Source organism: Pteropus vampyrus, unplaced genomic scaffold (genome assembly GCF_000151845.1).
Source record: "Pteropus vampyrus isolate Shadow unplaced genomic scaffold, Pvam_2.0 Scaffold37, whole genome shotgun sequence".
NCBI classification, from domain to species: Eukaryota; Metazoa; Chordata; class Mammalia; order Chiroptera; family Pteropodidae; genus Pteropus; species Pteropus vampyrus.
In genome coordinates, this window is record NW_011888818.1 from 7,160,516 (window position 1) to 7,171,636 (window position 11,121).

Sequence of the window (11,121 nt, forward strand, 5' to 3'; positions counted from 1 at the left end):
TTTCAATTCTTTTAGGTCTATATCTAGAAGTGTAATCTCTGGATCATGTGGTAATTCTATTTTAAATTTTTGAGGAACACCCATACTATTTTCCACAGTGGCTACACTGTTTTACATTCCCACCAACATGCACAAGCGTTCCAATTTCTCCACATCCTCACCGACACTTGTTATTTTGTTTTTTGGGTTTTTTTGCTTTTGTTTTTGGATAGTAGACAACCTAATGGGTGTGAGGTGGTATCTTATTGTTTTTTTAAAAAATTAGAATTTATTTTTAAAATTGCTTTAGGTTCACAGCAAAATTGAGCAGAAAGTACAGAAATGTCCCACATCTTAACCAACTCCTCTGCAACATGCATATTCTCCTCTACTATCAACATCCCCAACCAGAGTGGTATATTTGTTATAATCAATGAACCTACACTGACACATCATTATCACTCAAAAGTTATAGTTCAATTTAGGGTTCACTCTTGGTGTTGTACATTCCATAGGTTTTGACAAACGTACAATGACATGTATCCATCATTATAGTATCATGCAGAATAGTTTCACTGTTCTAAACATCCTCTGTTCTCCATTTATTCTTCCCTCTTCACTCACACCAACCCCAGGTAATCACTGATCTTTTACACTCTCCATAGTTTTGGTTTTTCCAGAATGTCATGTAGTTAGAATTGTACAGTAGGTAGCCTTTTCAGATTGGCTTCTTTCACTTGGTAATAGGCACTCAAGGTTTCTTCATGTCTTTTTATAGTTTGATAACTCATTTCATTTTAGTGTTGAATAATATGCCATTGTCTGGATGTACTTCAATGTATTCATCCATTCACCTATTGCAGAGTATCTTAGTTGCTTCCAAATGTTGTCAGTTATGACTCAAGCTGCTCTTAACATCTTTGAGCGGGTTTTCGTGTGGACATAAGTTTTCAACTCATCTGACTAAATACCAAGGAACGAGATTTCTGGATCATATGGTAAGAGTATGTTTAGTTTTGTAAGAAGTTTCCAAATTGTTTTCCAAAGTGTCTGTACTATTTGCATTCCCACCAGCAGTGAATAAGAGTTTCTACTATTCCACATTGTTGTGGTTTTGATTTGCATTTGAGCAATTCTTTTTAATGTCAAAAAATTTCTCTCACTTGACAGTAGATCTTTTAATTTCTTTGAGGGAAAGAAATAGTGAATATTAGTTATTCAGATATTCTTTAAATAAAATTTTTGTCATTTTATTTTCATCAATATAGAAATTGACTTATTTCTTCTGATTTAAAAGGAATACTCACTCAAAACATTTCAGAAAAAAAATGTATGAAGTAGAAAATAAAAAACTCCCATCATCCAGATAACCACTATGAACGAAAAATTTTCCCAGATATTTTTCAATGTAAATACACATTTAGAAAAATGGTATCATACTATAACACTGCTTTATATATTACATAATTTATTTCAATGTTTATTATCTTTCATTTGCCACTAGAACATCAACTCCAGGAGGGCAGTAATTTCTTTTCTTTTTTGCTCACTGCTGTATCCCCCATGCTTAGAGAAGAGCCTGACCCATGTGGGCACTCAATAAATACCTGCTAAATGAAGAAATAAATAAATTGTACCTTTACCACTTAAAAATGTCTTGGAATTCTTTTTTCTGTGTTCATTAATATAGATTTTCAGCACCACCTATTTTATTGGCTGTGCATATTTCAATGTGTTTATCAAACCAGTCTTTTATGGATTGATAGTGTAAGTGGTTTCCAATTTGTCACTATTATAAATGATACTGTAATAAATGTTTTTATTTGTTTGTGTACCTGTGAGATTCTCTCTTTAGAGCATTCCAAAAAGAGAGATTTCTTGGTCAAGTAGAATGCACATTTTAATTAAAAATCATTTCGCTAAGTCAAATGTCCAGAAAGTAATTGCAATTTATTCTCCCGCTCAGGTATGAGAATATTAATTTCCTGACAATCCAGATAGAGAGCATCAAATCTTTTAATCTTTGTTTAACACTTAAAAAACAGTGCTGCACTGGGTTCTAATTTTCATTTATTTGCTTATTAGTGAGTTACATATCTTGTTTCTCGACCATTTGTATTTCTTCTTTTGTGAATTGCCTGTTTCTGCTTTTTGTATCTGTATTAGAGTTCTTAATCTTTTCTTATTGATTTACAAAGTTCTTTATATATTAAAGATACTAATTAACCTTTCGCAAGTCGTAAATGTTGTAAATATTTATTCCTAGTCCACCATTTCTTCCCAAATTATTTTCACTGTTTCTTTTTTCAAACAGAACTTTTATCTATTTTTTAAAACTGAGAGATAACATACATACAGAAAAATACAGAAATTTTAAGTGCATAATGAGTCTTTACACCCACAAAACCACTACTCAAATCAGGTTTCCATGTAACTTCTCCCAGCCAATAATACTCCCAAGGTAAATGCTATTCTGCTAAAGTTTCAACTTTTATCATAATAATATGTCTTATCCTTCATGGTATCTATCTTTAGAAAAGCATTCTTCAACTCATAATTATGTAAATATTCACCTACATCTTATTCTGGCAGATTTAATTATTTAATTTATTATATTGAAATCTTTAATTCAGCTGAAATGTATTCTAATGTATTTTAAATGTATTCTAAACCATGATATAGGGATCAAACTCTCCTGTATTCTCTATTCCCTCAAGGGCTAATACTTAACACCATTTATTAATCATCCAACATCATTTGTAAATTAGTCAACACCATCTCCATGATTTGAAATGTTCCCTCTTTCTATACTCTGCTATCTTCTTTTGTCTGTTTATTTCTGAACCAGTATCTCACCATTTTAAATATAACTCTAGATTTTAATTATCTGCTGAAGTAAATATTGCATCAGCACTCTCTTTCAGATATTTCTTGGTTAGTATTGCTTATTTATTCTCTCAGGAAAACTTTAAAATCATCTTGTGAAATTTCGTCACTACATCCCCTGACAAAGTTGAGCTCTTATTGGATTTGCAGTGAATTTATAACTAATTTAGAAAATATTTATAACTTTACATTGTTGGACTTTCCATTTGTGTCTTCCCATTTATTTAAAACTTCATGTTCTTCAATAATCTTAAAGTTTCCATCATATGGATCTTGCACAGTTCTGGTTTTTTAACTAGGTTTTTATATATATTTTTATGCCTACTATATGAACATTTTGATGTATTTTCTGATTACTGACAAATAGGAAAATATATATACATATAGGTACACAAATAATACTGAAGTATGTATTCTCCCACTATACTATTAAGAGCCCATTAAATATTATTCAATATAATATGCATTATTTTATATTCAGAAAGTATTACTTCATTTTAGACTTATTAAGAGTTATTCATTGGGAATTGGATTTAATAAAATGTCTTTTCAGTATCTCGATGATCCTCTTTCTAGGATAAAATATGGAAAAAACATGTTTGAATACCAGAGAACTACCAATGAAGACAGGATGTGAGAGGCCAGGTTTCTAGAGAGAAAAATCTCTTTTGGGTGAACCTGACATTCTAATCCATTTTCCTCTTGAGGCATCTTTCACTGTTAAAACAGCACAGGAAATAAGTCAAGAAGTTGAGCAAGAAGCAGTAACTAAGGGACTGTGAAAGTTATCAGCGCTTTTGTCAGACTTATGGGGCTGGGGAGAAAAATAATGAAGTTCTATATGAACTTTACATATAGTGCCCACCGTGGAAGAGGGGCACTGGTAAACACTCCAGGCTTTCCGCTGGGACCTATGATGGTTGATTTTACTGTCAACTTATCTAGGCTACAGTATCCAGATATTTGGTCAAATATTAATTTAGATGTTTCTGTTAAGGTATTTTTTAGATGAGATTAATATTGAAATCAGTAGATTTTGAGTAACACAGATTATCCTCCATAATGTGGATGGGCCTCACTCAATCAGTAGATGGCCTTAATAGAGAAGGACTGATGTTCCTGAAAGAAGAGGGCTTCTGCCAGCAGACTGCCTTTGAACTCAAACTGCAACTCTTCCTTGGGTCTCCAGACTGCTAGCTGCACACACACGCACACACACATGCACACACACAGAGTACTGGTTCTATTTTTCTGCACAACCCTGACCAATACGGTTCCTTTAAAAAAACTATGTACTAAGAGTAAGAGCAAGCCAGAAATAGAAAAGGACTTACAAAGACTGAACACAGCTTTGTATAAGTTTAATTCCAGATTGAGATAAGGTGATCTCTAACTACCTGCCAAAATCTAGAGTGAACATATATGAGAGAGAGAGAACAAAAATTGTCTTAAAAAAGGAGAAAAAGAGAAATTTGCGATCATAATGGACGATTTTAACACAACTTTCTCAGTAACTGAACAAGGAGAGAAAAATATCAGTAAGGATACAGAGGATTTGAACAAGGGGATTAAAATTTACCTGTGTACAGAATGTTGAGTGAACATTCTTTCTTCTGTTTCCCTGAAATTGTCGCTATGGCCCCAGCTGCAAACATCAGGCTCTAGGAGATGGCTCAAAATGGAGGCCAACACTTCCCCTAGGGGTTACTGAGGAGCAGCTTTACAGTGGGCCCCACCCGCTAGGTGTCCATGCAGGAAGCCCCAGGTGCCTATCTTCATTCCAGGAGACAGGAGTAGCTTGCGGGGCAGGATGATGGGGGAAGAGGGACTAGAAGGCTTTAAAAGCAGGGGTGGTAGCCTCCCTCCTGGATGGTTCTTTTAAAAGTCAAGTTGTACTTGAAACACAGGCCTGCTCACTCAGAAGGGCAGCTTTTAAATGGAAAGCATTTTGTGTTAGGGACTCAGCTGAGCCTGGGCTGTTAGGATCCTCTGCCCATCTCTCTAGGCAAGACAAGGATGTTCCCTTCAAGACTAGAATCCTCAAAGGGCGATTTGGTGTGAACTACAGGCCTCAGGCCTCATTATTTTTACTATTATTGCTATTTATTATTATCGATAGCTGCCATTTATTGAGTCGTGTCTACATTCTACACGTTTTACTAGGCCCTCTGTATACATTCTCTTATTTAATCCTGGTATTATTCACATTTTATGGAGTTGAGGACTTTGAAGGTGGGGAAGATAAGACACTTATTAAAGTGACACAGGCAGTAAGTGAAGAAGCCAAAAATCCATCCCAGGCCAGTCTAGCTCCAGAGCTTGTTTTCATAACCTCAGTATCCCCCAGGACTGAGGGAAAAAAATACACTTATAACTTAGTATTAGCCGAGAACTTTTAGAAGCATCATTTGTAGTGTTCTAAAGTTGAGGTTCTCCCATAACAACATAACTCAATAATTTAGAATTAGTCTTAATTTCAAAATGTTACCATAAATGCAGGTCCTGGTTTTCCTACATGCGGCGTGAGAATTCTTAGGTACCCAACATAACCTTTAACAAATCAAATGAAGCTGTGAAAAACCAAAATAGGAAGAGGCCACTCAGGACCTCATAACAGTTAAGAATACATTTTTCACGGTCTTAAAAATACTTTACTTCGATAACACCTTGTGGTGAGAATGGGATCTGGCAACACGGTCAGACTCCAGAAGAGTCTTTTATCTTGAGCCTTTATCTCGGAAAGTGAGTTTGCGTGGGACCAAACACTGAATAACACCTAGGGAGTTCACTTCCTTTGGCTCTCACAAAACAGTCAAGCGCCCCAATTTTTGTAAATATGAGGCCAGTCTCTGACTAGGACCCAATTATGGCCCTTCAATGCCCAGACGAGCTAAATAAAGCACTTATGGGGGACTTTGTGCCTTTGGAGTTCTTAACAGTTCTCCTGAATGGTGAGCTTCTGTCTTCGGTTTTATTTTCCGTTTTATTTATTGATTGTATTTATTATTTATTTTCTTTTACTCTATGGACTTAGCTCTGTTTGGCGATACCCAGAGTCCAAATCTGTGCCTCTCCTAACTCAAATTAAAGGTTTATTTTTTTTATTGGTCATTTTACCCAAATTCTATGCCAGCTCTTTAACAAGTCGTGCAGATCCAGGATTCTCAGATCAGCATTTGATATAAGGAACAGATGGGCTTGGAAGAACAATTCCACCACAGGTCACTGCCATAATTTTTGTGCTAAAGTGGCAAGAATAATATCAAATTGTCTGTAACTTCCATTGACCTTTCCTCAGTCTGCACCATGGACAAATTGATTCAGTGCTGCTGTTCTACTTCATGGGCCAGAGCTGGGGAAAACAGCTTTCCTGAGGGCCGATCCAGGCTGAGTTCTGGCACCAATGTTTTTCCACTTGTTAAGAAAAAAAAAAAAAATCCGATACTATCTTTGGATAAGCTGGCCGCATAGCCCCTTGCTATAAAAAAAAAGGAAGGGAGATACTCTTTTTACTCTGATGATATGAATTTATTTTCTTGGACAAGGGATGATCTGTATATAAATGTACCCTGCTAGCAAATTAGGACAGAACGAAAGCCTACAGATCAAAACCTTTAATGTTAAAGTAATTGCCTAGGTAGTTATTCCTGTGTTATTCCCAAGTACATAAATAAGGAGAAAACCACACTGTCCAAAACTTGATTTCCTGAATTTGCTCATACAGAAATCCTTTGTGGTTACTGCAAGTTCCTTTTCTGCTTAAAGTGGAAATCAATATAGTAAGTGGGCCAGGAGCTCTCATACTCCACCTGGATGAGCTGTGCTAACACAAAACAAAAATGATTTGAAAGTCGAGAACTTTGGCTCTTACTCAGCCACCAATAAAGAATGGCAGCTGCGTCCCAGGCACTTGCCAAAGATTACAATTCCGAGTTCCCTGTAACTAAATATTTGGTAAAATGTCACCAAAAAGAAACTTGGAGTTGTTTATAATCCATGCAGTCCATCCGAGCTCTCAGATATGGTAAAATGCATCCCTAGGTTAAACCAGATTAGCAGCTGGCTAGGATGTGAGCTGAATTATATTGCCCTCACCCCTGCACCTGAGTTTCAGCAGAATTACTTCTACTATACTGTGCTTTAGTGAGATGCCATCTTTTATATGGAAAAACAGAACTTTCTATGTGCTATTTGCTTATTACACAAATGTTTATATTACTTATGACATCACACATCATGTGGCCCATCCACGGTAGAAATGTAAGTGATCCTGGTTTACATTTTTTCCTCTATTACTGGATCCATTTTGTTGTATCCCTGTATTCTATATTCCTTTGCCCTTATGTTCAATTTATGTCCTCTTTGTAATATTTTACATATCCTGGAATGCCTTTCTACTAAGTATCTGAAGGCTAGGATGGGGCTTGGCACTTAGCAGGCATACAGTAAATATTTGTTGAAATAATTAAAAGTGGAGTACAAATAAATTATAAAGAGTATAAATTAAATTATAAAAGAAGAGTATAAATAAATTAAAATGAAAACATTTATTTCTCCCTTACTGGGGTTCCCGCAATACTTATGCATAAAGTTGGTGCTCATCCTGTGTACACTCATCAGTTATGAAGAAACTGCTCTTGTTATTTCATGGGCTTCTTTATCTTACTCAATTATATTTTCTTTGAAGCCAGGGAGCATAATGTCTACTTCCTGTGTACTTTGAACAGAGCTCTGCACACAGTAGATGTGTGCTCAATAAAAACAAATTAAATAAATAAATGACCCATAGCCTGGATATGTGACCCACCTTTTTTAGGATTGAGTCAACTGCTATTATCCAAGCCAGTAGCACCTGGTGATCCCATTTATATATTTTTAGCTTGCTCACCTTGGGTCATACTGCCCATATGACACAAGTGGTAATGGTAGTCCCTAGGTTTTTCTCCCATGCACCTGTTAGAGACATCTGTTGCTTCAGCCTGCCCAGCATCCACTCTCCCTTCTACTGTTAATGCCATCATGATTTTTCTTTGGAGAGTGAATGCTCCCCCACTCTCAGTGCCTGTGGTTCAGATGGGGTGTAGGTATATGACTTGGGCCTGGCCAATCAGAGCATTCCATTCCCCTGGCCAGTGATTGGTCCTAGGATGACTCATAATCAGAGCCTGTCCCAATCATTCAATTCCAGAACTTTTGTTGGAACTATTAGACACAGAAATTCTTTTTCCTGCTGGATTTTCCAAGACAATAGGGTACAAACCTATAGCTGTCAAAACTACCATATTGGAAAAAATCTAATTAAGTGAATAAACACAGAGCATATATGAGCCAGAGAGAAATACAAAATGAGTCTCAATGACAATGGGCACTAGATCTTGCTGTGCCTGAATACCAGTTGGAATTGAGTTTTCTTTCAGTGCAATGAAAAGGATTCAAACTAGCACAGCATTCTGTTTTCATTATGTGGTCTCTTCCTAGGCGATGCTAAAGTCCCAAGTACCATAATTAGAGGCCTTGTACTTACAGAGTAACACTGGGACTGAGAACTAAAATATTTGTGTCAATGTATCTTGAGCCTACCATGGTTCAATTAAAAATAATTTAAAACTCCAAAGACATGGAAAAGGTGTATAACACTAGGCTGGGTGAGAGAAGTTCTAGACACAGGCGCTTAAACATAGTGAGCAAGGGTGTTAAGACTGTTCAAAGTGGCAAAAGGGGCAGTGCTGTCGACGGTATGGACTGTATTTTGATGGAATTGTGCTTGAGTATGATGTCATTGGCTTGTTTTAAGGTGAAGTGAGGTGAAGAGAGAAGACTGCCAGGGATGGGGGAGCTAACTACAGGGAATGACTTAGGAATATCTAAGAATAGTCTTACTTCTTTTAGCCTAGGTGATATTTCCACTTCTTTCACCCACAAAGAACCCATTACTATTTGTCCAACACAAGTAAGTAACATCCTAGGTTCTTAATCAGGCCCAGGAAAAAGACAGAAATAACTCTGGGAGTTCTTTTTTGGAAGAGGGTGAGGTGGGGAAAAGTAAGCCTTCCCTAGGACCTGATCACAGAGGAGACTGGCTAAGCCCAGATAGTTACATTAGACTTCTTCAGGCCATAAGCACAGAAGTTTTCTCTTCATTAGGTCAGTTCTTTCTTAGCTCGTCACCCTCCAGGTTTGGTCCAAAAAACTCTGCTAGCTCTTGAAGGCAAGGTTTATGTTGAATGGGTTCCCATGGTGAGGTCATCTTCGTGGAAGGTTTCCATATATGACATGCTTCTGCTGCTGTGCCCAAGAGCATTCCCAAGGCTCTTCACTGATGCTGTCCAAGAATAAGGTTTTGGCTGGACTCCCACATTGGAGGGAAGTGGAGCTTTGGTTTCTGAAAATAGTAGAATTGTTCTCTCTGTCCAATTATAAAAGCAATACAAGTTCCCTGTAGAATATTTGGAAAATTCAAAAAAAGTATAGCGGGGGAAAAAAGATCACATCATAATTCTATCACCTAAAGATAACTAATAATAATATTTTGGTGTACTTATTTCTCATGGTTTTTATGAATGCATGTATCTATGTATATTTTAGGAGGATAGTATTGCATCATGGTTAAAAATGTGGTTTGGAAGTCTGACACTACTCATTTAGAGTTCTGTGGGCTTTGGCAATGTAATCTCATTAAGTCTTACCTCCTTCAACAATAGTTTGTGAATTCTTAATCTAGTACTCCAACAGCATAATATCATTTTAATTTATAGGTTTATAATGAGTTAACTGGTAATAAAATTTTCCCCAACATTCTTCTTTCAGTTTCTAAAAATGGTTATTTCATTCATTCCAGATTAATTTTAGAATAATCTTTTCAAGATAAAAATAAATATTTTTGTAGACTTGCATTTAAAGTTATTAAAGAAGGATTAACATCTTTAAAGAATTGTCTTCTCTCATGGAATATAGCATATCTGTCTTTTCATTTATTTTCTTCATGTCTCTCTGCAAAGCTTAGTAATTTTCTTCATGTAAGTCCTATACATTTCCTACTAATTTTGTTCCAAGGTAATTTATAGTTTTGGTTGCTAGGGTGAATGAGATTTTTTTTACTCCCTAATCACAACTGGCAATTACCTATACTAGAAAGTTATTTTAAAAGTTATACATATATCACATGTATATCTTTTGCTGCTCTCTCGTTAGGTCTGTTTTTCATGATTACCTTCAGATTTCTAGGTAGATATCTAGTTTGAGCCAAAAACTGTCTCCTTTCCAATAGCAAACTCTTTATCCTGCTTAATTACAGTGGCTAGTTATCCTTTCCGGACACTGTTCAATAATAGTAGTTAGAATGGGTCTGTCTTGTCCCTGACGACATTATCTCTATTAAAATTGATGCCGGGTGTTGTTTCAGAAGATTTATTTTATCCTGTTAATGAAGCTTCTTAACTTTCCTAATTTATTAGGGGAGTTTTTAAAATAAAAAATGTGTTGATTTTCATTTTCCAATACTTTATTATCTATGAGAGATTCCTGGGTCTGATTTTTTCCTTTGACCTACTTCTGTGATGCATTACGTTAGTGGATTTCTTTTATGGGGCCATCAATAACTTCTCAACAAACTCACCAAATGCATAGTGGGCTCTGGAGGCAGACAGACCTGGGCTGCCTTCCTAGCCCACCATTTACTAGCTGGGGGGTTAGGGACAGGTTCTAAATGGGGATTAACAATAAATGCTGGCAGTTATGATACATTTCCTTTCATATATTGATGAATTTGTTAGTGCTTTACTTAGGGTTTTTGCAAGGACCTTGTCATCTTACAATCCCTTATTTTTTTAAATTTTTTATGGTTACAGCACCTGGTCTTCCTAGGTGGTCTCCCATCCAAGTACTAAATCAGGCCCGACCCTACTTAGCTTCCGAGATCAGACGGGATCAGGCTTGTTCAGGGTAGTGTGGCCATAGACCAGAGTTTCAGTTTTGCAAGATGAAAAGTTTTGGAGGTCTGTTTCACAATAATGTAAGTACACTTATTTAATTAATATGACAAATTTTAAGTAATGTGATTTTTTTATAACAATAAAAAACGGCGTAAGAATTATCTGTTCCTTGAAAGTTTGAAAGAATTTATTCATAAAAGCATGTGGAGATAATACTTGCACATTTTTCCATTTCTTCATTGAATATTGATTTTTCAAGCCTTCCAGTTATTTTAAGATTTTAGTTTCATTCATATATATATATATATATATATATTTTTTTTTT

General features: G+C 36.0%; 1 pseudogene; it reads right to left on the minus strand.

The window, feature by feature from the left end:
• Positions 1-10,703: 10,703 nt before the first annotated feature.
• Positions 10,704-10,823, minus strand: LOC111738399 (annotated as a pseudogene).
• Positions 10,824-11,121: the final 298 nt, after the last annotated feature.